General features: G+C 41.8%; 1 protein-coding gene across 4 annotated transcripts in view; it reads right to left on the bottom strand.

The window, feature by feature from the left end:
* Positions 1 to 26523, bottom strand: part of CMKLR2 (chemerin chemokine-like receptor 2) — a 47512-nt gene that overhangs the window by 19762 nt on the left and 1227 nt on the right. For 2 of the 4 annotated variants that reach the window (XM_058707636.1, XM_058707643.1), the window contains exons 2-3: positions 14292 to 14342; positions 10074 to 10300 (exon numbers count right to left, since the gene is read on the bottom strand). The gene's annotated coding sequence lies outside the window, so the exon portion shown is untranslated. The remainder of the gene's footprint in view (positions 1 to 10073; positions 10301 to 14291; positions 14343 to 26523) is intronic. The other 2 variants (XM_058707631.1, XM_058707662.1) reach the window with 1 other exon arrangement.

The raw sequence follows: 26523 nt of genomic DNA, 5'->3' as shown, positions 1-26523 counted from the left end.
TTTTTTAGTAATCTCTGCACCCTACATGGGGCTCGAACTCACGACCCCAAGATCAAGAGTGGCATGCTTTTCTGACTGAGGCAGCCAAGCGCCCCTGGGTAGGATCACTTTTTCAAGCGGGTCAAGGTCTGGTATGCAGATGAGTGAAATTTATCTGGCCGGAGAGCAAAACTAAGGACATGAGAGAAAAAGATATTTGAGCTCAACAGAAGGCAAACTTTCTGAAGACTATAGTGGTTAAAAATTGGCATTTATTCATTTAAAAAATATTTCTCAAAAAAAATTATTTTTTAATGTTTATTTTGATTTATTTTGAGTGAAAGAGAGAGAGGCAGAGAGAGAGGGAGAGAGGGCCCAAACAGGCTCTGTGCTGTCAGCACAGAGCCCAACGCAGGGCTCGATCTCGCCAACTGTGAGATCCTGACCTGAGCCGAAGTCAAGAGTCAGACACTTAATTAAACCTACTGAGCCACCCAGTCACCCTTTATCAGAAAACATTTTTTAAAATATTTATTGAGCATCTGCTATGTGTTGTGGGCCCTGAAGAAAGAGTAGTGACTGGTGGTGGACAGAACCCGTGGAGCTTTCATACTAGTACAGAACTGGGTCAGATGATGGCACATTTCTCATACTTGGAGATGTTTAATGAGGCAACCACAAACTGAGGATTTTGTGGGAGGACACCAGGAATTCAGTGTGACTGGGCCTGATGATGTCTAAAGTCCCGCCAACCCTGAAACTCTCTGTTTGGGTTACTCTAACGTTGTACCGGATACAGTTTGATGGCTCTCCTGGCCATTGGTCAGAATGTACAGTTCTGATTCTGTGGCTTTGCGGTAATTTCCCAATCAATGAATATATGCCGTGCTGCCTTCACTAAGTGTTCTTGGAGGGGTGGGGTGGCATGAAGGATAAAAGGAGAGGACAGTATAAAATTTCTTTCACGTGTAATGTACTGTGAAGGGAAACACTTTTCTTATTTCTCATTTTGACTCCCAAAGATGTGACTGCCATGTCTATTTCTTTTCATCTGTTGCAACTTGCCATTTTTAGTTGGGGAAATGGGAGTGCTCCCTTTACAAACCAATTTCTATTCTTTAATCTCTTTGGAAGAAGGTGAAGTAGGGGCGCCCGGGTGGCTCAGTCAGTGAAGCGTAGGACTCTTGATTTCAGCTTAGGTCATGATCTCACGGTTTGCGGGACTGAGCCCTGCGTCAGGGACTGTGCTGACAGTGTGGAGCCTGCTTGGGACTCTCTCTCTCTGTGCCCCTCTCCCACTCCCTCTCTCTCAAAATAAATGAATGAACATTAAAAAGACAAAGAAAGAAAGACAGTGAAGTTAGTATGGCTAAAGATCACAGAATTGTAGTCTATTAAAGTGAAATGAGATGTCAGAGACAATTTAAATCTACTCCTTTTGTTTTATACATGAAAAAAACATAAAGTGGAGCACTTATAAATATCTGAATGCTGAAGAGGATGGGTCGAAATAAATACCTAAATACTAAAAACAGAAGCACTAATATTACTAGGATTTTAGGCAGAACATTTACTTTGGGCCAAGAAAGTTTTATAAAGAACCATGCAGGACTTCTAGAAATTACAAAGTTAATATTGAAATTTATGTTATTGGATGCATAAAATAATAGGGTAGACCCAGCCAAAGGGAGACTGTAAACCTGAAGATATATCTGGGGGCGCCTGGATGGCTCAGTCAGTTAAGCGTCTGACTCTTGATTTTGGCTCAGGTCATGACCTCATGGTTTCATGGGTTCGAGCCCCTCTCTCTGCCACTGCAGAGCCTGCTTGGGACTCCTCTCTCCCTCTGTCTCTGCCCCTCCCCTACTTGTGCTGTCTCTCCCTCAAAATAAATAAATAAACTTAAAAAGAAAAAAAAAAGAAGATATATCTGAAGCAGGTACCTAAAATGTAGCACAGAGAGACAATAAGATGGAAAATAGGGAAAAAGGCTAAAAAATAAAAGGCGAAGAGGAAAAAGCCCTAACGTATTATGGAATCAATGTTGCAGAAGGGAATGAAGCCTTGCGTTAACCAGGTGGTTAAAAGTAGGACCACTATCAAAGTCTAGGTTATATGTGGGTGTTTTGATCATCTAATAATAGGATTATAAATAATGGCCATAGTATTCCTGATCAGGACAAAGGATGACTGATTTGGGGATAATTCAATCTGGCGATTCTCAGAGGTACCAAATGTCTTCTGGAGAGGAGAGGATACATATTGTTCTGCCGTGATAGCATCCACAGACCCGTGTGCCTTCAATTGAGGAAGAAGGGTCATTTTTGAAAACAGGATCCCTGGGGCCTTCACCTAAATATAGAACAACTCCCTAAAAGAATAAAATCAGAAGGACAAAAACTCATTCTAGAAGGAAATCAGGACCATGATTCTAAGACCTTTCGTAAAATTATGAAATGCTTGTAAATTTCTCATATTGACCATGTTTCTGTTATTTGCTATTCTCTTCTAGCGATTAACAGTAAAAGACTGAAGATAAAACTAAATGTTTGTGGAGCAAAGAGTATGGCAGTTGGAGAGATGTGCAACAAGAGAAGTGGGCAGAGTCAGCTATGGCGGGAGCAGAAGGTGTCTGAGTTGGTAGGGCCCCTCAAAGATAAGGAGAGAAAAGGAGCTGGTTCGAGCCTGGCTCTGAAGCTGAATAGCAGAAAAAGACCATGGAACTCTCCAACAATGTAGTCACTGCGGTCTACATAACTTTTTGTGCCTTAATACATTCGTTCAGTTGTGAAGTGACCCTGTAGGTAGAACCTTCTTAGGAAGGCTATTAGTAACTCAAAAGCTTGGTGGAGTTATGTTGCTGGCAGTATGGTACTCCAGCTACTCTGGATATTTTTAAAGCACTTTTCACTACAAAACCTCTAAAAACACTAGATTAAACAGGGGCACCTAGTGGCTCAGTCAGTTAAGCATCCAACTTCAGCTCAGGTCACGATCTCACGGTTTGTGGGTTCATGAGTTTGTGGGTTCGAGCCCAGCATCGGGCTCTGTGCTGACAAAGTTTTATTTATTTAAAGCTTATTTATTTATTTTGAGGCAGAGCGTGCACATGCAAGAGGGGGAGGAGCAGATAGAGAGACAGAGACAGAGAGACAGAGAGAGAATCCCAAGCGGACTCTGCACCATCAGTGCAGAGCCCGATGTGGGGCTCGAACTCAGGAACCGCGAGATCCTGACCTGAGCTGAAATCAAGAGTTGGACGCTTAACCGGCTGCGCCACCCAGGTGTCCCCAAAAATCATCTTTTTAAATGTATGGCTGAACTGGCAAGAAAGAAAGGAAAATTCTTAGTGGCCTGAACTGAAATGGAGGGATCAGGAATCCAGAGAGACATCAAAACTGTAGACTGTCCCATGGCTTATGCAACCTTTCCTTTGTTGTTACCACCATGCAAAGCTCAGAATATATAATGTAGAACCTGGAAATTTCCTTAAATGCCTGGAACCAATAAGTCTCCCAGGTTTTGGTGAGGGGCTCTGTCTGCATGTTGGGGGCACACTTTTCACCTCTGCTTTAGCCTCTATTTTCTGCTTGCAGAACCTTCAAGGTCATCCAGAGGTGAAAGCTTAGGGCCTTTTCCTGGCTTTCTTGGCCATGCACAGAACCCCGGGCATGAGCATAGCCTATTCTTGCATGTGGCCTTCTGGATTCTCAGGTACACATCAGAGCTCTTCAAGGCCTCTCTGTATGTCTCATTCCTCAGTCTTTCTTTTAAAGCTTTTGGTTAGTCTAATGCTTTCCCTCCACTGGTGTCCATCACCTCAGGCAGCTGAAAAGCTAAGTAACTGCCTGTTATTATTTTTGACAAATGCTTCTGGGGAAAAAGCTTTTCACAGTAGGTGAGCTGACTTAGGTCAAATATAGATAGTCTTGCAAGTGAGTTTTTCCAAGAAGCCACCAGACAGGTCATAGAACAGTTCTCTGGGGATGAAGCTTTGAAGGATTTCCACAACTGCTTTCTATTCCTTTCAGTTGCTGCCTGGCTGCTTGCTAGTCTTCATGGAGAACGAATGCAGGCTGCTGATTTTCAAGAATATTGCAAAGCAGGATGAGACCAGGGCAAGTTAAAAATGCCACACAGCTCACTTCTTTTACTGTGATTGAGTAGTTTTGAATTTTGTTGTTTTTGTTTGTTTTTATGTATCTTTATTTAAAAAAATTTTTTTAATTCATTTTTGAAAGACAGAGAGAGACAGAGTGCGAGTTGGGGAAGGGCAGAGAGAGAGGGAGACACAGAATCTGAAGCCGGCTCCAGGCTCCGAACTGTCAGCACAGAGCCCCCTATGCGGGGCTCGAACTCACAGAACTGTGAGATCGTGACCTGAGCCAAAGTCAAGATGCTTAACCCACTGAGCCACCTAGGTGGCCTTGTTTGTTTGTTTATTTCAATTTTTTTAATGTTTATTCATTTTTGAGAGAAAAAGAGAAAGAGACAGAGCGCAAGCTGGGGAGGGGCAGAGAGAGGGAGACACAGAATCCGAAGCAGGCTCCAGGCTCTGAGCTGTCAGCACAGAGCCTGATGCGGGGTTCAAACCCACGAAACATGAGATCATGACCTGACAGAAATGGGTTGCCTAACCGACTGAGCTACCCAGGCACGCCACCCCTTGTTTGTTTTTTGGGGGTTTTTTTGTTGTTTTTATTATTTTTTTTAATTTGCATCCAAATTAGTTAGCATATAGTGCAATAATTATTTCAGGAGTAGATTCCTTAATGCCCCTTACCCATTTAACCCATCCCCCCTCCCACAACCCCTCCAGTAACCCTCAGTTTGTTCTCCATATTTATGAGTCTCTTTTGTCCCCCTCCCTGTTTTTATATTACTTTTGTTTTCCTTCCCTTATGTTCATCTGTTTTGTCTCTTAAAGTCCTCATATGAGTGAAGTCATATGATTTTTGTCTTTCTCTGCCTAATTTCTCTTAGCATAATACCCTCCAGTTCCATCCACATAGTTACAAATGGCAACCCCTTGTTTGTTTTTAATGAACACTCCCAGATTGTTGCAAGCTTTTGGGCAAATATCAGAGTTATATAAAAGTTGAATGTGACCATTTTGCCAGCTTCTTGTTGCTTTGTGGAGGAGAGAAATTTCAGAGGTCCTTACTCTGCTATTTTTGCTCATGTCACCTGAATAAGGAGTTTGAATAGGCATATTTTGTGCATATGGGAACCACGTGCCTCAAATAGCATGGTGTTCTTTTAAAAATTAGGCTTATGGAATCTAAGAATAATAATGTAGACCACTTACTAGTTAAGCTCCTATGGAAACACACAAAGTTTTCCACCACCTTCTTCTCCTTCCTAAACTTGCTTTAGTTGTAGAGACCTATAAAAGTGAATGAATGAATAAATAAGTGAATCAATCAACCAGTCAATCAAATTTGTGACTCATCAGAGGGTCCAGTTTAGGGACTTAAACACAATGAATATTCAAGGAATGATGCTGAATCAAAATATATAGGCTCAAAATAGGCAAAGTTGACCAAATCTGTATTATATTTTATCCTACACGTAACAGTAGCAAGTCTGTAGCTTTATATTTATCTCATATGCACTTGTGGCTCCTAGATTGAAGATTTCCCACTTCCTTTAATGTTTATGGGATATATCTTAGTTTGAGTGGAAAATGAGCACTACCATATAGTTTTAGCAGTGAATTCTTTCTATTAAAGACAGGGGAAAAAGGACAAAGGAGGGATGGAAGAAAGTAGGGAGGAGAAAGGAAGATACCCCTGTCCCTTTGTCATGGTGGTGGCCATTGACAAATTTTGAAAGCATTTGACTAATACCTAGCAGAGGTAATTCTTTTCCATCAGAAAACTTATAACTAGCTCAATTGAGGGACATTAGTTAAAGAAGCTTGTCTGGAAATAATCTGAAAAGATCCTTGTGTCTCATGTCTTCCTTAATTTGTTATAATGAATGAGTCATAACATTTTAAGAGGATTAGAGCTGCTTATAATGAGTGCTACATTTAAGGGACTAAAGAAGCTTTAGTAACAATATAATATAATGTGATTATGGTACAACATAATATGATGGTACAAGATAATATGATTCTTTCATTTCCTGTTTTCACTTGCAAATTACAAAAAAAAAAAAACCAACAAAGCAGCTTTTTCTTTCATTCTTTGTTAGAGAAGAAAATGTGAAGGTTAAATAGTATCTGGCTATGTATACTCACACACACAGATACTGTGTTAACTCAATTTTAAATATGTGTAATAAATTTGGTGTAATAAATCATTTTATCTCTTTACTTCTCTAAGACTCTCCTTTATTAATAATGAATATAAAAGCAGGCCTTCAATGGCTTCTAGCAAAGGTAGTGCATATCTTAAAAAATTACTTTATCTGTATTAATACTTAAAATCATCGAATTAAAAGCAAACTGTGTTATTTTCCTCAGTTCTTGTGACATGAAGTCACAAGACTCAAATTTGAAAAACACTGAAAAATAAGAACGTTCTTCAAGACATCAGGCCTGGTCTGATTAGTCTTTGTCAAGGAAAAACAAATAGAAAGATAGTTCCATGTTAAAAGAGAAAAGAGGGGCGCCTGGCTGGCTCAGTCAGTTAAGGGTCTGACTCTTGATTTCGGTTCAGGTCATGATCTCATGGTTTGTGAGTTTGAGCCCCACGTTGGGCTCTGCTTCGGATTCTCTCTCTCTCTCTCTCTCTCTCTCTCAAAATAAATAAATAACCTTAATTAAAAAAAATTTTTTTAAGAGAACAGAGCAGCGCCCGGCTGGCTTTCAGTAGAGCATGCAACTCTTGATCTGGGGTCATGAATTCAAGCCCCACATTAAATGTAGAGCTTTCTTTAAAAAAAAAAAAAAAAAAAAAAAAAGACAGAGGGGCCTGGGTGGTTTAGTTAGCTGAGCGACTGATTTCTTGTTTTCAGCTCAGGTCATGATTTCACGGTTTGTGAGTTTGAGCCCCGAGTTGGGCTCTACGCTGACAGTGCAGGGCCTGCTTGGGATTCTGTCTCTCACCCTCTCTCTGTGCCCCCCCTACTCTCTCAAAATAAATAAATAAACTTTAAAGAAAATGGGGAAAAAAGATCAAAAAAAAGTAATCTGTGACTAGTGATGAAACATTTTTTTTGTTTATCTTTTTGTGTTTATTTATTTTGAGAGAGAGAGAGAGAGAGCACAAGCAGTGGAGGGGCAGAGAGAGAGAGAATCCCAAGAAGGATCCCAAGCAGGCTCCAACTGTTGGTGCGGGACCTCACGTGGGGCTCAGACCCACCAACGGTGAGATCATGACCTGAGCCGAAACCAAGAGTCAGACGCAAGTGTTCCTATCTTTTTTTTTTTTTTTTTAATTGAGGTATACTTATGGCACAGTCTAGGTCCCCTTTCCAGGTAAAATGTTGCCCTAGCTCCTGGGGAGCCATCAAGAAACGACGTCCAAAAAAAAAATTAAAAAAAAAAAAAAAAAAAAAGAAACAGCGTCCAATTAGCAGCCCTTCAGGGACTGCTGTTACTACACAGAGTTCCCTTCCCAGGGCCATGCCCTTCTAGAGTGGCTCACCTCCAGTGATGGCTGAAATGGAAGTAGGAAGGCCTGGCCATCATGCCCCAGTGGGGGATAATTCTTACGGGTCCATTTTAGCTTCCCAGGTCCACCTATGGAGACGGTCCTACCTTTGCAGCTCAATTTCTCCCCCTGCCCAGTTGTCTCTCCACCTTCTACACACAGGAATGGATCCTAAGGGCACAGCCTCATATCCGATCATTAAGCTGTCCCTGAGTCTTCTTTTAGAAGAACCCAAACTATGACACATGATAGACATCGGACAACCTCCAAATAAGGAACTTTTTTTTTTTATGTTCTGTTTTCTTCAAAAATGTCAATGTCATCAAAGACAAAGAAAAGCTATGGAAATGTTCCAGATTAAAAGACTAAAGAGACATGGCAAGTAAATGTAACATCTGATGCTGACTGCATCCTATACGAGAGAAAAATAAAAGGCCCAAAAGAACATTATTGGATCAACTGACAAAACTGGAACATGGATTAGAGGTTGGCTGACAGTATTGCATCAACTTAAATTTCCTCTAATTATTAATATGCAATGGTTATGTGGAAGAATGTCCTTGTTCTTAGGAAATAGGCACTAAAATATATAGGTAGGGGCACCTGGATGGCTCAGTTAACTGTCCGACTTCGGCTCAGGTCATGACCTCGCAGTTCGTGAGTTCTAGCCCCACATAGGACAGCCTGCTTCAGATCCTCTGATTCCCTCTCCCTCTCTCTCAAAAACAAATAAACATTAAAAAATATATATATATGAGGAGAAGGGGGCATGAGTTGTGCAACTTCCTCTCAGGAAAACTACATGGACGCATACACAGAATATAAAAACAAATGGAGCAAAATTTTAACAATAGGTAAAAGGGATTTGAAAGAATTCTTTGCCATCTTCTTGCAAGTTTTTTGCAAGCTTGAAACTATCTTCAAATAATACATTTAAAATACATAAATAATTATAGGTCAACCAGATACAGCAAAATGTTAGTCATCGATCTAGATTATAAGTATGTAATTGTTCTCTGCACGATATTCCTTCAACTTCTCTGAATGTTTGAAATTTGTCATCATAAAAAATTGGAAAAATACACAGACTAGGATATTTGTTATGGCTCAAGTATTTAAGGCTTGCAAGACTATACTTTTTGGAGCATGATGTACTGATTTCAGATAGGAGCCACAAATTGAATGGTTAATTTATCTATGATTAAATGAGAGAATACATATCAGCATGCCAATTAGACGCCCTTGTCTAAAGTAGCGCTCTTTAAAAATTTTTTGTCAGTGTTTATTTATTTTTGAGAGACAGAGAGAGACAGAATGTGAGCAGGGGAGGGGCAGAGAGAGACACACACACAGAAGCTGAAACAGGCTCCCAGCTCTGAGCTGTCAGCACAGAGCCTGACTCAGGGCTCGAACTCACGAGCCTTGAGATCATGACCTGAGTCGAAGCAGGCACTCAACCCGACTGAGCCACCCAAGCACCCCTAAAGTAGCACTCTTTTTTTTTTTTTTTTTTTTTTTTTTAATTTTTTTTTTCCAACGTTTTTTATTTATTTTTGGGACAGAGAGAGACAGAGCATGAACGGGGGAGGGGCAGAGAGAGAGGGAGACACAGAGTCGGAAACAGGCTCCAGGCTCCGAGCCGTCAGCCCAGAGCCTGACGCGGGGCTCGAACTCACGGGCCGCGAGATCGTGACCTGGCTGAAGTCGGACGCTTAACCGACTGCGCCACCCAGGCGCCCCTAAAGTAGCACTCTTTAAATCATTATTTACCTCTTCACTCAAGGAAATCCCATTAAATATACAGTGTAAGCTCTGAGTCCCAAAACTCTTTTTTTTCTTTTTTCAGTTTATTTATGTATTTTGAGAGAGACAGAGAGAGCACAAGTGGGGGAAGGACAGAGAGAGAGAGGGAGAGAGAGAGAGAATCCCAAGCAGGCCCCAAACGGTCAGCTCAGAACCTGATGCAGGGCTCAAGCCCACAAAACCATCAGATCAGGACCTGAGCTGAAGCCAAGGGTCAGACACTCAACTGACTGAGCCACCCAGGCACCCCAAAACTGTCTTTTTAAATTCTCCGCTATATCCTTAGTTGCAAGAACAATTCCCAGAACATGGAATAGGCCCAATAAATATCTGTTGAAAGAACGAGTGAGGAAGAGCTTAAATAAAGATGATTTTGGTATAGTTTAATAATTATACCCACTAACCATGAACTCCTGTCATTATGGTCAACATGAAATTTGGCTTTACTTGTTTGGCTTACTTTCTCTTTCTTATTACGGGTTGGGAGAATCAGAATTCTGAAATTGTTTGAGCAACCCAGTAGTTTATCTGGATAAAGCTGAGCCAGGGAAGCTTGAGGTAGTGCTGCTGGGCTCCGGGAGGGAGCAGCAGAGCCTTCAGGAAGCAAGCCCGTTGGGAGATTAAGTGTATAGAGTGACCTTGAGGATCGAGGTGCAGCTGCTCCTGGGGGCCTCGGAGGGAAGGACTCACCACACAGGACAGAGCCGACTTGAATCCCGGAGAGCTGATGTTCCACCACGCGTGGAGGAACGAAGTCAGCCGGCTACAGGAAGCCATGCATCGGAGAAGATAGCTTAGTTCTTAAGCAAAGCATCGACACTCACTCAGTAAGGCCAGAAATAAATAAAGCTGCGGGAGACGGCTCAGCCAGGAGTCAGAATGCAGAAATCAGGACTGGAGCAAGACCCGAGAGGAGCCTAAACAGATGTGGAAATAGAGTGCAGTAGCCTGGCAATCAGTTTCGTCTTATTTGGATGTTTGCCCACGTGGAGCTGGGTGGAAGTGTTAACCACAAAACAACAGCCTTCCCATGATCAAGACCTCCCAGCAAACCACTGGGGCTTGCTGATGGTGTTGGTGGCTAACGGGGGCTCAGTCCCAACTGGCAAGTATCACCCTGAGACACAAGCTGCTGTTGTTTGAGGACACCCTTTACATTTTACTTGACTGTACTGTACTTAACATTTCTACTCCCGGCTCAGAGTTGAGGCAAATTGACCAGAGTATAACCAAGAGCCTTTTTAATTTTTCATCTTTATCCCCCTGCCCAGTACCCTCCCACCTCATTTTCAAATCTAGAAAGCTGATTGCTCCTTAGGCAACTTTTATTTAAAATCATTTGTTGTGGCACCTGGGTGGCTCAGTCGGTTAAGTGTCCGACTTCAGCTCAGGTCATGATCTCATGGTTCATGAGTTCGTGCTCCACATTGGGCTCTGTGCTGACAGCTCAGAGCCTGGAGCCTGCTTCGGATTCTGCATCTCCCTCTCTCTCTCTGCCCCTTTCCACTCATGCTCTCTCTCTCTGTCTCTCTCTCTTAAAAGTAAATAAACATTGGGGCACCTGGGTGGCTCAGTCGGTCAAGCGTCCGACTTTGGCCCAGGTCATGATCCCGTACTTCATGGGTTCAATCCCCATGTCGGGCTCTGTGCCGACCAGCTCAGAGCCTGGAGACCTGCTTCAGATTCTGTGTCTCCCTCTCTCTCTGCCCCTCCCCCACTCTGTCTCTCTGTCTCCCCAAATAAACATTAAAAAAAAGTAAATAAACATTAAAATAATTAATAACAATAATATGTTTAAATTTATAATTAAATATAAAATTATCTGTTTCAATTTTGTAATTAAATTTAAAATTATTATTTTATATTGAATAATAAAAACGTATCCTTTTAACTAACAGACCCAGCAGATATCTAAAGTGTTTCCAGGGTGACATCTTATCATACTGCTTAAAAAAAATACACACACTCCTCAACCTCATGACACACTGGAGTGAGAATTAAAATCAATACAGTGGTCTTAATACAGAACTATACCGTGAGACATGATTTGTGATACGTAGGTGTCTGGAAAAATATGATTTATGGCTGGGTTTTATTTCAGATACCTTACCCATTTACAGTGATAGTACCACATAACGTTTCTTCCATTTTCTTCTTTGATCTATTTCATTAGAAAATACTCAACCCGGGGCGCCTGGATGGCTCATTCGGTTGAGCGTCCGACTTCAGCTCAGGTCGTGATCTCATACTCTGTGAGTTTGAGCCCCACGTCAGGCTCTGTGCTGACAGCTGGGAGCCTGGAGCCTGCTTCAGGTTCTGTATCTCCCCCTCTCTGCCCCTCCCCTGCTCATGCTCTGTCTCTGTCTCAAAAATAAATAAAAACCTTTAAAAAAAAAAAAAAAGAAAATACTCAACCTCGTGACACCTGTGTGGCTCAGTTGGTTGAACGTCTGACTTGATTTCGGCTCACGTGATGATCCTGGGGTCGTGAGATTGAGCCCGGCATTGGGCTCTGCGCTGAGCATGGAACCGGCTTGAGATTCTCTCTCTCCCCCACCGTGCCAACTCTCTTTCCCTCACACACTCTCTCTCAAAAAGAAAAGAAAATGCTCAGCCCACTGGCCTGAAAGAGGACTTTACTAAAGAAGTCACCGGTGTGTCCAAAAGCTAAGTTACTGGAGGAGGAGTTATAACTCCAAAAGCAGACTAAGTTAGTGTACCAGCAAAGCAAAGGCTTCACTTCCGTGGATTAATGTACAGTTTTGCAGTAAGAAAATTCTGGAAAAAGGGGCGCCTGGGTGGCTCAGTCGGTTAAGCGTCTGACTTTGGCTCAGGTCATGATCTGATGGCTCGTGAGTTCGAGCCCCGCGTCGGGCTATGTGCTGACAGCTCAGAGCCTGGAGCCTGTTTCAGATTCTGTGTCTCCCTCTCTCTCTCTGACCCTCCCCCGTTCATGCTCTGTCTCTCTCTGTCTCAAAAGTAAATAAACGTTAAAAAAAAAAAAAATTAAAAAAAAAAAAAGAAAATTCTGGAAAAAAAAACTATTTTAATTTTATTACAAAATTTATGAGTTTTAGTTTAGTATTTATTTATTTTTTATGTTGAATTACATATGAGGAAATGTCCTAATTTCTTCAGGATTTAGGGCCTGTCAGGAGCAATTGTGAGAGACATTGAAAGGGGAAGAAAGAAAAAAAAAAAAAAAAAAAGAAAGGGGAAGAAAAATTCTCTTCTTTCTAAGCGTCTTTCCTATCTGGTGTGTCTTCTCAGCTTCTCTCTGCCTGTCGCTGTCTGAGTGTTTGACAATTGCACACATTGTCAACAGCTTAACACAAATGACCCTTGTCCGTAGAAATATGAATGAATTGTGTCTACTGGAATGCAGTTGATTATTGTCCTGTGAATTACTGACCAGTTTTGCCAGTTTTGCAACTGTTTCTAAATTCATGTCAACATTCCTGATGGCCTATATATGCGTGATACTTTGAATTCTCATTTCAACCCATGGTAACATCTCACCGAGTCCATCATTCATTAATGAGTTAAAAAAAAAAAAAAAAAAAAAACCCTTGTGACACGTTAATTTTATGTGAGTCACGATTTACCTGTTTAAAAAATTCTCTTTTCATAGATCTTTAGTCCAAAAGTGTTGCTCCGACCTTGGGAGGACAACGAAGAAGGAGGAGGATGGAGTCGTGGTAAGGTTTTTAAAAAGTGTGTATGAAGTTTCTTTCCGGTCCACTCAATTTCCAAGACCTACATTTACCTTCCAGTCCTAGGATAATGATGGGACTAAACATCAAGGTGGGGAAGCACTTCCTCAGAGGGGTGGGGGGCTCAGTGAATTCCAGGCAAGTGGGGAAGGGCTTCAGAGGAGAGAATTCTGATAGCACCCCAAGTGTGGCACTGCGGAGGCAAATTCTTTCTTTAGGGATCCCAGACTCTCTTCCCTGCACCCCTATCTGTCCTCTTTAAAGACTGTGTATTAGTGGGGCGCCTGGGTGGCGCAGTCGGTTAAGCGTCCGACTTCAGCCAGGTCACGATCTCGCGGTCCGTGAGTTCGAGCCCCGCGTCGGGCTCTGGGCTGATGGCTCGGAGCCTGGAGCCTGTTTCCGATTCTGTGTCTCCCTCTCTCTCTGCCCCTCCCCCGTTCATGCTCTGTCTCTCTCTGTCCCAAAAATAAATAAAAAACGTTGAAAAAAAAAAAAGACTGTGTATTAGAAGCCAAGTCCCTAATATGACTGTTGGAATCGAGAGACCGAAAGCGAGATTAATAGAATTGCTTTGCACAGCCAGAACATTAACAGAGTATTCAAGAATGTGCAGCCTTCCTTTTATCTCTCTCTCTCTCTCTCTCACTTTTTTTTCCACAGACTGAGGCCACTTTAATCGCTGCTGCAGCTACTCAAACAGAGGAAGAGAGCCAAGCTCATGCTCTAGCCATCCCCAAACTCTAAATAAACTGGTGAGATGTGGCACTTTGCCGGATCAACGCTGCAGTTTGAGAACACGGCAGGCCTTCGTTGGCCCGAGGACACTTACCTGGCTCACCATCGTGGGATGAAGAGAAGTCACAGCAGCCCCCAAAGACACTCCAGTTATGCCTCATCTGTCACTGCCCTTGCCCTCCACTCTCCCTCGGGACATCTAAATATATCAAGGGTGTTTATATGTAGAGTTGAATTCTGGTTCTATGTTTCCTTTCCAGTCTGTCTTCTTTCTCGGTCACCCTCATCTCTTTAGTTGTTAAACTTCCCTCTTTCCCACCAGGCCCTCTTCATCTTGTGCTTTGGTGAAATCCACAAACCATCATAAGCATTTCTGGGCAGTATTTTATGGTAGTTAAGGACTAGGGCCCTGGAGTCAGACAGACCCTGGTTCCAAACTGCAGTTCCACTTATTACCTACCTGTGTGGCCTTGCGAAGTTAGTCAAAAGTTCCAAGCCCCGATTTCTCCATCTGTAAAAGAGGGATCATAATAATATCTACTTGATTGGGTAGCTGTGGGGATGAAATGAGGCAATCACGTGGAGCTCGGTGTCTGAAGCATAGTTATTTGTCACTATTATAATTGTTTTCCCTAGGCCTCCAGACCTCTAAATCCCATCTTCCCTCTATTTCTAGTGTATGTCTATTTCCTATTGTCTTATTTGTAAGTACTATTTCACATTTGTTCCCAATCCAACGTAGAAACTGGTAAGGTTTAGGACATCCTACCCAATATATGGCACCTTGGCATATTAAATAGCTTAAGCTGAAGGAGTTTGAGAAACAGCAGCAGCAGAAAGGACTCCCTGACATCCCTTGTCTCCCTTGAAGCAGGTCATAGGAGTCTCACGTGACAGATGCCCTCCATAGACCCCGAGGAAAGGGCATCCTTACCTCCAAGGAAGTAGGGACTCTGAGAAGGATCTGAGCAACAAACCTTGTCATGTTTCCCCCACTTCACTCTCTCCGCTCACAACCCTTCGTCTTAACACATTCTCAGAAGTTCTCATTTTTGGTCAGGATAAAAACACTCCAGTATAACAGTTTCCTCAGGTCTTCGTTTCCTTATGAAGGCTCCCGAGTCATGCCAAACTTGTATTAAGCAATCTGTATGTTTTTCTCTCGATATTCCGTCTTTTGTCGCAGGGACCCCAGTTGAGAATTTTTTTTTTTTTTTAATTTTTTTTTTAACGTTTATTTATTTTTGAGACAGAGAGAGACAGAGCATGAATGGGGGAGGGTCAGAGAGAGGGAGACACAGAATCCGAAACAGGCTCCGGGCTCTGAGCTGTCAGCACAGGGGCCCGATGCGGGGCTCGAACTCACGGACCGCGAGATCGTGACCTGAGCCGAAGTCGGCGCTCAACCGACTGAGCCACCCAGGCGCCCCCCCAGTTGAGAATTTAGAAGGGGAGGAGGAAAAGATATTCTTTTTCCTCCCCGATAATGGCAAATCAAAGACAGTGGTCCCACATACCACATCTTTTTTTTTTTTTTTTTTTTTTAATTATTACAGCCAACTTCAGTTTCTTCATCTGTGATCTGGGGAGAAACCCCATCAAGAGACCGTTGCTGGGTTGTTTAAACAATTATAACAAGATACTTTCTGTACAGATGTAGCTCTCACAAACACGGTGAACATTCCTAAAAACCCACCGGACTTTCTGCAAGAAGCGTGGCAAGCACCAGCCCCACAAAGTGACACATTACAAGAAGGGCAAGGGTTCTCTGTCTGCCCAGGGAAAGCAGCATTATGACAGGAAGCAGAGACTAAGGTGGGCAGACTGATTTTTCAGAAAAAGGTTAAAATTACAAAGAAGTGCTGAGGCTTGAATGTGTTGATCTCAACTGTAGACGGAAGAGAATGCTGGCTATTAAGAGAAGCAAGCATTGAAAGCGATCTAGCTCTAGGGGCACCTGGGTGGCTCAGTCGGTTAAGCGTCCGACTTTGGCTCAGGTCATGATCTCACGGCTCGTGAGTTCGAGCCCCGCATCATGCTCTGTGCTGACAGCTCAGAGCCTGGAGCCCGCTTCATGCTCTAGGTCTCCCTCTCTCTCTGCCCCTCCCCTGCTGATGCTGTCTCTCTCTGTCTCTCAAAAATAAATAAACATTAAAAAAATTAAAAAAAAAAAGAAAGTGATCTAGCTCTAAATGTCATATTTGTTTTATTATGAAGATGATATAATCTTGAGGTTATGTTCACTTAAAAAAAAAAAAAAAAGAGGGGCCCCAGGGTGGCCCAGTGGATTGAGTGTCTGACTCTTGATTTTGGCTCAGGTCACAATCCCAGGGTCATAGGGTCAAGCCCCGTGTCAGGCTCCAAGCTGAAAGTGCAGAGCCTGCTTGGGATTCTCTCTCTTCCTCTCTCTCCGCCCTTCCCCTGCTTATGCTCTGTCTCAAAATAAATAAACAAACATTAAAAAAAAGAAAAAAAAGAAGAAGAATAGGGGTGCCTGGCTAGCTCAGTGGGTAGAGAGCATGTGGCTTTTGATCTCCAGATCATAAGTTCAAGCCCCACACTGGGTATAGAGTTTACTTAAAAAAAAAAAAAAAATACACAGGATACATATGTGTCTAGCACAGTGCCTGGTTTATAGCCAAGAATTGTGATATATCATTATTATTATCTTACTTTATTAATCTTTGAATTAGGGTGTATTATGAAATAATTCACATAACTAGCATGAACTTTGTTGACAGGCTGCAAATTCTTAGGCTTCCAGCTAATGTAATGATCACCGGCTGTAATCAGAGGGCTCATTTGATATTATTCAGGATTGGTTTAGCTAACATTTTGGATTTATGCTTCATTCTAAGAAAACATCGGCTGAAACATACCACTGTGAGCAACAAAATAATGGTTTCCTGCTGTTACTGTAAAGCTGCATTGTGCTCATTCCTTCCTTTCCAAAGTAGGACATTCTGATCCTGTGATAATGTTCTACTGAAGGAATTTATTTATTTTGCACCAAATGATTCGTGTAGATGAGTTCATTTCTTGTGCTGAAGACGGGTCTAACATAGCTGGGACTTCTTGCTGTGATCTCACTGACTTGCTGTCATCCAACTGGCTAGAAAACACAGGAATTGTCTGGCTCAGCAAGAAGAAGACCAGCTTTTCAAAAGAAATTCTTTTGGGGCATTCTCTCAAGTTTGATGAATAAGTTATTTACCGATTGCTTAAGAAAAAACGTAAAATGGAAGCAATGGTTATTCTTTAGGAAATTACTGAAGAACACTCAGTGGACTTGAGCAGATTCCATTTCACATGGCAAAAAAAAAAAAATAGATGTAGTTTTTAAAAATCAAGCTTTTGTTTATTTGAGGCTGAAATAAATAAATGTGAATATTCTTTTTTTTTTAATTTTATTTATTTATTTTAAGTAATCTCTATACCAACATGGGGCTCGAACTCATGACCCCAAGATCAAGAGTTGCATGCTCTTCTGACTGAGTCAGCCGGGTGCCCCAGAACGTGAAGATTCTTGTAAATATTTTAATAAAAGTTTAAAATGGACAGACACTCTCTACAGTCATTTTCCCCTCCTTGTGTTCTTGGAAACGCAATACCTTTCTGAATAAGTCTTTTTTATAATGTTTGATATATTATAATCCTTCCTCTGATATAAGCAATTTTAAGTGTGAACTGAAGTTCAGAATACTTGCCCTATTCATTATCTCAACAAAACAAAGAAAAAAAAAAAACAAAAGGCAAACTATGGAGAAATGCCATGTTTATACATGAAATATTATTCCAGAGCAAAGCCCCTCTCCCACATAAGGCAAGAAGAACTCGGTCATTTTACCACCTTCTAAAATTTCCCCCATCTTCTCGGTTAGTGCATGTGAAGGACTATACTGAAGTAACATTTTGTATGTGAGCATGTTGATAATGAGAAAATCACCCCAGAGGTGAAGGGCTATTTCAATAGGGCTAATGAAATAAAAGCCCATGTGGGGCAGAAAGGCAGTCAAACAAAAAAGTCACGTTTAACATTAGCTATCTGATCGGGTAAGAGTAAATAATTTATTATTTGCTTTTTTAGTTTATTTATTTTGAGAGAGAGAGAGAGAGCGCTTGAGGGAAAGGCAGAGAAGAGAGGGAGAGGGAGAGAGAGAAAGAGAGAGAGAGAGAGAGAGAGAGAGAGAGAGAGAGAGAGAGAGAATCCCAAGCAGGCTCTGCACCATCTGAGTGGAGCCCAATGCAGGGCTCAAACTCACAAACCGTGAGATCATGATCAGAGCCCAAATCAAGAGTCAGATGCTTAACTGTCTGAGCCACCCAGGCGCCCCAAGAGTAAATAATTTATATCAACTTAGTATTTTTCATTATGTAGCTAAACAATTGATTTGACTAAGCTTTTATTTCCTGAACTTGCTGGTTGTTTTTGATTGGGGAGCAAATCACCGGCTCTACTGAAGGGTAAGTGGTATTTTCAGATGTTAGTTCATTACAGTTCATTCTAAATGAACTCTTCTCTGACCACCACCAGCCTGTCCCTCAGTCTCAATCAAGGTCACTGCTCTATATGCTTTACTTATAACTATTAGTTATATATTTGAATACATAATAAATGTCTCTCCTCCGACAGGCTGTAGTTTTTGCTTGCCTTTATAACCCTAGAGCCTAGCTCAGTGCCTGGCAAATAGTAGAATTCAAAAATATTTATTGCCTGGCTGAAAGCCTACGTTAGTGGCTTTTGATAGAAGACATTTATGCCTATGGCATCTTGACAATAACTAACAATAATTTTTATCTGAGAGGGCAAAGGTGAGTTTGAGGTGAGAATTTAAATTCTTGATTATCATCAAATTCGTTAGTTCCTGTGTTCAGTTCCTCTTTTTTATTAGAGGTGTTAAAAGACTGTTGAGTGCTTAGGAAAGCTAGCTTCCCTCCTGAAGGATGTGTTAAATCTGTTCAGCCACTTAATTAGACAAGGACTTTTGGTTGACAATGGGTCTTACTTCCAGGAAAAGGTGATGAAATTTTCCTCTAAAATCTTACAAAAGCAAACTAGTTCACTATTTCATGAGTAACTCATAATTAAAACCAGTTCACCCAGTGGTGCCTGGCTGGTCCCATCAGTGGAACTCTTGGTCTCAGGGTTGTGACTTTGAGCCTCATATGGGGTATAGGGATTACTTAAAGATAAAATCTTTAAAAAAAAAAAAACCAGATAAATAAAAAAGAAATAAAACCAGTTCACCTAACCACATGCAAAAGGAAGCAAATACCAGGTACACCTATTTATATAATAGCATTTAACACATTGTGGTAATACCTAACATTTCCTGCGTATTTGTGAAGTACAATATGATGTTAAGCCATTTTACGTGCATTTTCACATTTAATTCTCTCAACAACCCTGTGAGATACTATTATTATTTCCATGAGGCAAAAAGAGCTTGGGCACTTAGTGTTGAAACTCAGACAAGAGTTCTGGGTCTGTCTGATTTCAGGCACTTCCTTCTTAAACTTTGTGCACCGTAGTAATTATCTGTGGAAGTGTTTTCTCCCTTACTAAACTGTGAGAGCCTTATAAGCAAAGATTATGTTTTAATCATCCTTTCTTGTTTGTTTGTTTGCTTGTTTTTGAGAGAGACAGAGTGCTCTAGATAGGTAGAGAGAGGGGGAGACAGAGGATCTGAAGTGGGCTCTGTGCTGACAGCAGAGAGCCTGATGCAGGAGCTCAAACTCACAAACCGTGAGATCATGACCTGAGCTGAAACCAAGAGTTGAACGCTTAACTGAGCCACCCAGGCACCTCTTGTTTTACTCACGCGTATGTCTCAAGTACAGAGCAGCCTGCGGAAAACCTAATAGGTGCTCAATAAAAGTTTAGTGTTGGAGGAGAAAGTGCTTTCTCAGTCACCAAAACTATAGTATGTGTACTAAGGTTTCAGTGTTAAACATAGTTAACTATATCGTGTATATAAATAAAATACACAAATCTAACAAATATTTAGACAAAATAAAACAAGTAATTATACACATAAGTATCTTACTATTTTTTTTTTTTATTAAATTAGTAATCCATATTTTCTGTTGAAGCATAAGAAACTGCCATTTTGTTAGGTCAAAAATGGTCAAGTCAAATAATAGCACTTTTAAAGGGTATAACCTAATTGAAAAATCTATGTCAACTCTTAATTATATAATCAGGCAGAATACTCCATTACCATATTTTTTTTTCTATGCAAACAGAAGTGCATCATTATAAACCACCAATGAGAAAGTTCTATGAAAAATTAAGGATGTCATATCCATAAGCACTATGTTCCAGGTCTGGGGATCCAACTGTACGTACAAATTATTTTTCATGAAATTAGGGACAGTGTGGTCCTAATGAAAATTCAACACCACACATATTTTTTTAGATTCAGCTTGAATTCTCTTTTCCAAGCTACCAGGTTGCAGACCTCCTTTCAAAGTCCTTCTCCACAAAGTCCTCCCTTTTTCATAGCAACTCTGCCTTCATCCCAAGACCTGATGCACCCCCTAGTGTTCCTCAAACACTTCTGGAATGATTATATTACATGTGTTTATAACGATCATGTTTTGTTGAATAGTGAGGTCTGTTATATGCAATTATGTCAAATATTTGAAATGGCAGAACTAAACCCAACTGACTCATTTATTATTATCATTATTATTATTATTATTATTTTAATTTTTGAGAGAGACAGACAGCACGAGCAGGGGAGGGGCAGAGAGAGGAGGAGACGCATAATTTGAAGCAGGCTCCAGGCTCTGGGCTGGCAGCACAGAGCCTGATGCGGGGCTCAAAGTCGTGAACTGCAAGATCATGACCTGCGCTGAAATCGGACGCTCAGCCAACTGAGCCACCCAGGTGCCCCCATAGACAATTCTTTAATAACATTTTGGGGGGGGGCATAAAAAGAAAACACAAAATTAGAACTTCAGAGAGAAACCCTAGAAGCCATTTTAAGCACCAGTGAAATCTGCTTCGCTTCTGCATGACTCCTGAGGGAACACTATGACCCTCTGAAAGGGCGGGCCTACGCCGGCGGACTCCATCTTGTTCTGTGTCCTTCACCTTGACCACACCTCCTCCCCTTGAGTTACCCCCCCCTCACCTGCCTAACAGGACTCAGACCCTTCCCCAGGACCCTTCCCCAGCCAATCGGCTGAGGCCATAGCCATTACCTCACCAACTGCCCCTAGGCCCCAATAAAACCTTTGTCCTTTTGAAACTCGCTCTCTTTCCCTGGTATCTCACCGCTGTGTCGGTGCAGGTAGGGGATTGAGCTCGAGCTAGCTCGAATAAAGGCTCTTTGCTTTTGTATCGGACTCGGCTCCCTAGTGGTCTTTGGGGATCACGAATTCTGGGCATAACACCTCCTTATTGAATTCTTTATGCGTTAGACTTTATGAAATGAATTACCTTCTTGGCTTCACCTAGCTGGAACTTTGTATTCATGAGATTGCCTTTTTGACAGTAACACCAACAAGGCCTCTTGTTTTTGGTGTCCTAAAAAGTCCACCTAACCCACTGGTGAGCCTGAATCCTTTTCCTACTCTCCTTTCGTCTTCAGTTTAAAAAGAACACTCAAAACAAAGTCCACTTGGGAATTTCCTGGTCCTGGTTGGGTCAGCCTGACTTTGAGCCCAGCTGTATTAATGGATTGGTTAAATTCTGAAATGCTTTATGCAGATCAGCCACACTGGCAATACAGGTTTTCAGGACTTCAGTGAGAGCCTTCACTGCCGGATTGAGTTAGATGTGGATTCCTTAGGAGAGTAGTCAGCAGTATTACTGAAAACAGCAGTGAAAAACATCAAGTGTTATATAAATATATTCCTATTGTAACCTGAAAATCCCTGTTGTTGACAGTGGACACAAACGGGGTCGTATTTAGGGTGTTAATTCGGGATTCATTGGGGTGTCTCCATTTTTCTGATGTAGTTCCACTGTGCTTGCCCGAAAAATATATCACACTTGAGAAGAGTTCACGCAAAAGTATTCCCCGGGCCTCCAGGAGGTTATTGCATGTGTTTGAGTACAAGTTCGCAACCCCTGGGCGCCACAACTCTTATCAGTGCACTGCCCGAGCATGGGAATGCTTGTCGCGTCAAAGCTGGGTAGGGCTTTGGCATGAAGTGAGGGTCGTGGAATGGAGAATTCTCTTTCATTGATTTTTTGTTGTTGTTGTTTTTGTTAGCAGAGACCATAAACAGGGCTTCTTGTGCCCTGGATGCTTTAGTGGAAACAGCTCTCTGCTTTTCACCTGCATGCTGCTCTCACATCCCTTGTCTCATGGGTCAGAAGTCTGTGCTCCTCCCTCCTAGCAAGTGCTTCCACAAGCTCCTCGGGCTCAGGAGGACTTCTGGTGGGTACATCCCATCAGTTACTCAGTCAAGTCCAAATCTTGTCATCTCACTTTGACTGTGTCATGGGACACTGACTCTCACCTCCTCCATGAACTGTTAACCTGAATATGCCTGTTCACATCCCTCTCTGCCTTTCTAAACTCCACCTTCGGTAGGCACCCCATACTTCTTTTTTTTTTTTTTTTTAATGTTTATTTATTTTGAGAGAGAGAGGCAGAGAAGTAGAGTGAAAATCCCAAGCAGGTTCTGCCCCATCAGTGCAGAGGCCAATGGCGGGGTTCGATCCTACAAACTGTGAGATCGTGACCTGAGCCAAAATCAAGAGTCAGATGCTTAACCAACTGAGCTACCCAGGCGCCCCAGCACTTCTAAACGTTTTTAGGTTAGGGGCTCCTGTCTAGCTCAGTCAGTAGAGCATGCGACTCTTGATATCAGGGTTGTGGGTTCGAGCCCCACTGAGCATAGAGATTACTAAAAAAATAAATTAAAAACAGATAAATGGACAAACAAGCCTTTTTGGTTTAATAACTTCATTCTGTTCCCAGGCAGCATAGCTTTAAGCTTACCAAGGGCAAGACTCTTCCTTTAAAATTCTTATGCCTCCTTCTACCAACCTAGCCAAGGAAGGATTCCATCAATAACTGTTTGATTGAATAGGATTATGAACAGGCACCTTCTTTTAGCTAATGATAAACAAACAATCCCTTTCTCCCTGGCAAAATGGCAAATAATAATTTCCAACTTCCATCTTTTTTTAAAGATTTTTATTTTTATTCATTTTTTAAATGTTTATTTATTTTTGAGAGAGAGAGACAGAGACAGAGACAGAGTATGAGCAGGGGAGGGGCAGAGAGAGAGGGAGACACAGAATCCAAAGCAGACTCCAGGCTCTGAGCTGTCAGCATAGAGCCCCCAACTCAAGCTTGAACCCACAAACCGAGAGATCATGACCTGAGTCGAAGATGGATGCTTAACCGACTGAGCCACCCAGGCACCCCCTGGTGCTGGTTTTATTTTTTTTAAGCAATCTCTACGCTCAATGTGAGGCTCGAACTCATGGCCCTGAGATCATGCCCTACCAGCTGAACCAGCCAGGTGCCCCCCAACTTCCATCTTCCACATGGAGGTGAAACAGAGTAAGACAAAACAAAAAAATATTTAAACCATTCAAAAGTCCTAACACACTTTATTTATTTGATTTTTGAATTCCTTTATCACAAATGATGTGTTTATTTGCACATGTCCTGCAGAGAGCTGCTGCATGCCATATTTCAGACACCGAAGTTCACAGGGGTTCGTTGATTGATGTTTTAATAATGAACAAGAGTGGCCAATGAGGTCCACATCAGATGGCTGGCTTTCCCCCGGGTCAGTTCCCCTCACAGAGAGAAACTCTTCCACGGGCAAAACCAGGCCCTATTTAACCTTTACCCTTCCACCTGCTAATTACTCATCTGACCAATATATTAATTGGGCTGACGGTACCACGGCATAATGTCTTACAAAACACTTGTGCCTGAATCATGTATACTTGGCTCCAACTGGCACGATTTTATTAAACAATGAAGAGCATTTTTCGGGGCGCCTGGGTGGCTCAGTCGGTTGGGCCTCCGACTTCGGTTCAGGTCATGATCTCACGGTTTGTGGTTTGAGCCCCGCGTCGGGCTCTGTGCTGACAGCTCGGAGCCTGAAGCCTGCTTCGGATTCTGTGCCTCCCTCTGTCTCTCTCTCTGCCTGACCCCTGCTCATGCTCTGTCTCTCAAGAATGAATAAATGTTAAAAAAAAAAATTATAAAAAAAAAAGAGCATTTTTCATCTTATTTGAGTATCAACGGAATAATCAGAACATACTATGATGATTGAAGAATATGAAAAAACCGTCTGAGTGAAAGAGTTGCCTCAATCAGTATTTATTGGGTGTCCACTGTATGTGGCACTGTATGTAACGAGCATCCATTATATAGATCTCACTGAGCAGTGACTCAGCCAGACATTTAAAACGGAGGCAGGGGGAGGTGGATTGTGGTGCTGGAAGAAACCTGGCCCATCAGTTTTATTTGAGAGAAAAGGGAACTGAGGTCCCAAAGGTTTGCTTCAAGCCATGAAACAAGCTAAAAGCTTCGTTGGTGTTAGAGCTCTGCGGTGACAGGCAAAATCAAAATGGCAAGTGTAAAGATGTGCCCTCACACCTCTGAAGCATATTTGGAAACTGTGCAATTCAAGAGAATGCTATTAGGTGTGCCTAATACTACTTCAGACTTCACTACTTTCATTAGAAGTTTTATAAGCAGAAACCTTTACTAGTCAATGTTATCAAAGAAACCAGGTGAATTAGAACTGAAGAGCCCCCATGAGATCAAATATTTAACTTTTTTTGTGGTTTTTATGAAAGCTGAAGACCGAAGAAAAAATAGGAATTTTCAATATGATAGAGTTTTTAAATCATTAAAGTAATAGACTATTAGAGAAAGTTCAGGAAAAAAAGAAGAGCTATATCACATGAAGAGGCCCAGCATCCACCAGTGTGGCATAAAAATTATTACTATTGGGGCGCCTGGGTGGCTCAGTCGGTCAAGCGTCCGACTTCAGCTCAGGTCATGATCTCATGGTCCGTGGGTTCAAGCCCCGCGTCGGGCTCTGTGCTGACAGCTCACAGCCTGGAGCCTGTTTCAGATTCTGTGTCTCCCTCTCTCTGTGACCCTCCCCCCGTTCATGCTCTGTCTCTCTCTGTCTCAAAAATAAATAAACGTTAAAAAAAATTTTTTTTTAATTATTACTATTATTATTATTATTATTATTATTTTGAGTAGGCTTCCATGCCCAGCACAGAGCCCAATGCAGGGCTTGAACTCATGACCCTGAGATCAAGACCTGAGGTGAAATCAAGAGTCAGACACCTAACTGACTGAGCCACCCAGCCACCCCTAAAAATTATTTTGAGCAGAAGGCACCTGAGGTACCCAAATAACTCAATTGTCATAAAGCGCCTCCTGGAGAGCATTCTGGGAAGACTGACTCCTTATTAGAGGTGACGTCTGCACACCACCCCTAAACAGACAAGGGCCCAGTCAGTTATCTTTCTAAAAGATCATTTGTTTTCCCATTCCTTTATTAAGGGATGGTATATAAATTAGGAAATCATAACTTATGATTTCCTTCCCTCAACTTCCTAATTAAGATTGTATATAAACCGAAATTCTAACCATCTCTTTTTAAAAAAAAATTTTTTTTAATGTGTATTTATTTTTGAGAGAGAGACAGTGCAAGCAGGGGAAGGGCAGAGAGAGAGGGAGACACAGAATCTGAAGCAGGCGCTAGGCTCTGAGCTGTCAGCACAGAGCCCGACGCAGGGCTTCAACTCACAAACCAAGAGATCATGACCCAAGCTGAAGTCGGACGCTTAATTGACTGAGCCACCCAGGTGCCCCACTCTAGTCAGTTTAATTTGCCAGCCTTCAGAAATGAACCTAAGAGGGGCGCCTGGGTGGCTCAGTCGGTTAAGCGTCCGACTTCGGCTCAGGTCACGATCTCGCAGTCCGCGGGTTTGAGCCCCGCGTCGGGCTCTGGGCTGATGGCTCAGAGCCTGGAGCCTGCTTCTGATTCTGTGTTTCCCTGTCTCTCTGCCCCTCCCCCGTTCATGCTGTGTCTCTCTCTGTCTGAAAAATAAATAAACGTTAAAAAAAAAAAAAAATTTTAAATAAAAAAAAAAAAAAGAAATGAACCTAAGAGAGTAAAGTTTTCCCTCCGTAACATACCATCAGTTTACCATCGGCACATCATAAGCTCATTATAGGCTCATTACCACCACTATTTTGAATACTTCAGTTTTTTTCAACTGCATTTACTTTTTACATAATTAATATTATTAATACTGTTAATATTACAAGCACCCATTCATGATGCTACATAATCCTCCAAATTATGATTTCCTAATGCCTGCAAGATATTTCACTGAGATGCTATATAAGAAATCCTTAACTAGCCTCCTACCATTGTATTTGCTTCTGATTTTTTAAAAATTGTAAATGATTTGGAAAAAATAATTTTGAGCATACAGCTTTCCTCCTTTCAAAACTACGCGCATAGGTTGTCTCCAAGTGCTGTGGCCTTTGAAAAGGGAATATTCGGTTAAATATCTACCTCAGATGATAATTAGTGGTAAAGTAACAAGATATGTGACATTCTGTTATAAACTAAATGACTGAAGTCCCAGGTAAAATCATAAATAAAGACCATGAGGAAACTGAAAAAGCATCTAGCGTCAGGAAGATGTGAAAACGTGAGGAGAATTTAATTCA

Source organism: Neofelis nebulosa, chromosome 2 (assembly GCF_028018385.1).
Source record: "Neofelis nebulosa isolate mNeoNeb1 chromosome 2, mNeoNeb1.pri, whole genome shotgun sequence".
In the NCBI taxonomy this organism is placed as follows: Eukaryota; Metazoa; Chordata; class Mammalia; order Carnivora; family Felidae; genus Neofelis; species Neofelis nebulosa.
This window is presented reverse-complemented; position numbering and strand designations above follow the sequence as displayed.